The following is a 1,708-nucleotide window of genomic DNA, read 5'->3' as shown; positions in this document are numbered from 1 at the left end:
CGCAATTATTTATATGAAAGGTTTTTATATGAAAGTTATACCAACCTTCATTCACTTCACATATCAAAGCAATGGTATCCAGCAACCAAGTATAATTTTTTCAGTTCTTATATATAATTATATTATTTTTATTAGATTCTTCAACAAAACCCAACTACCAATATAAGAAAAAACAAACCAAGTTAAAAAGCAGAATAAGCAAAATGCATTGTTACCATCATTCCAGAGGTATGTGATGCTATATGGAAAACTTTAAAAGATATTCATATGCCAGTTCCAACTAGAGAACATTGGGAGAAGGTATTATAAATTTAGATATATTCATATATTTTTAGATTGCATAAAAATATTTTGACCTGGCTCATTAGATGGTAAGCACTTTATATCAAAGTAAATTTTTAAAATTAATAAATAATTTTTAATTATTTTAGAGTTAGAAAAACCAATATCAAACACCTTAAAAAACTATGAAACCTTATCCTATGAAAAATACCAGTCCAGAAGCAAAACATTATAAGTTAAGTAGTGATTGAAGGCACATTTGGCATAACTACTGATAAGTTTGCCATTAATTCTAAATCTATAAAGTGCTCAGTTGAAAATGCCTGTAAAATATAGTATTGAATATGAAAAAATTGAATAAACACCTATAATATTATACCTATTCCTGAAAATTTAGGGATCAGTATAGAACTTTAAATGCATCAAGTACCAATTCAAGAGGAATAAGATATTTATTTAAAGACTATTTTAATTCTTGAATTTATGTATAAATTTAACATTTGATATCATTATATATTAAACTAGCTGATAGCCCATCAAGATTAATGGGGAATAATTTTCTCCTTTATTCAATGATGGATAATTAGAAATTTTCCTATTTAATGGGATCTTATTCAGAAATTTATATTTATTAAGATCAGGGGTTATTTTAAAATTTTTCTAAAATTGCAAATAAATGAATAAAAATTTAGTTCAAATGATTTTTTATTGTGCACATAAATTAAAATTACTAATGATGGGCTAAATATAATTAGCACTGCCTAACCTACTATTGACTCTTAACCAAGTTCAAGAATCTATGAGTCATAAGTATGGATTCTTCCTTTTATCTGACTATTTAAATTTTTAATTTTTATAGGTAAATTTTAACTATATAGATAAATAACAATAAAAAATACAAATTCTCTTTCACCTAATAATCCTATCCTTTCAATAAAAGAGGTAACCTTATTTTCCATATTCTTTTTAATTTAATATTCATTTTTTTTTAAATTCAACCAATAAAGGATATGTAATAATTTGTTCTATTAAGCACTAACAAACCTATCATTGAACCCTTAACCAATACAAAAGTTTCATGACTCAGTTATATATTTTTCATTTTATCAGACTTTTTATAAGTAAATTTATACCCTATTTTTTTGTGACATAATAATTAACTATGTTATTTATATATTAAGTTGTCTATATTATTTTATATAGATAAGAATAACAATAAATTCTCATATACCTAGAAATCCTATCTTTTCAAAAAAATATGATATTCTTTTTTATACATTTATTTTAAGATAAGTCAATTTAAATTATATCTCACAACAGAGAAAGGATCAAATTCAATAATATAAAATTTACATCTATTATTCTATTCAAACAAAATAATTTAATTACTCATTTGCTTTCAACTATTCTTTTGTAAAAAGTTAAA

General features: G+C 23.2%; 1 long non-coding RNA gene across 1 annotated transcript; it reads left to right on the top strand.

Moving 5' to 3' along the window:
- Positions 1-639, top strand: LOC135922457 (uncharacterized). Its single transcript, XR_010570912.1, has 4 exons — positions 1-89; positions 136-300; positions 336-390; positions 432-639. It is a non-coding gene; the product is annotated as an uncharacterized LOC135922457 (long non-coding RNA).
- The last annotated feature ends 1,069 nt before the right edge of the window (positions 640-1,708 follow it).

Source organism: Gordionus sp. m RMFG-2023, chromosome 1 (genome assembly GCF_954871325.1).
Source record: "Gordionus sp. m RMFG-2023 chromosome 1, tfGorSpeb1-WG-v2, whole genome shotgun sequence".
Taxonomy (NCBI): Eukaryota; Metazoa; Nematomorpha; class Gordioida; order Chordodea; family Parachordodidae; genus Gordionus; species Gordionus sp. m RMFG-2023.
Note: the sequence above shows the minus strand (reverse complement) of the source record. Positions and strands in the feature narration are given on the sequence as shown.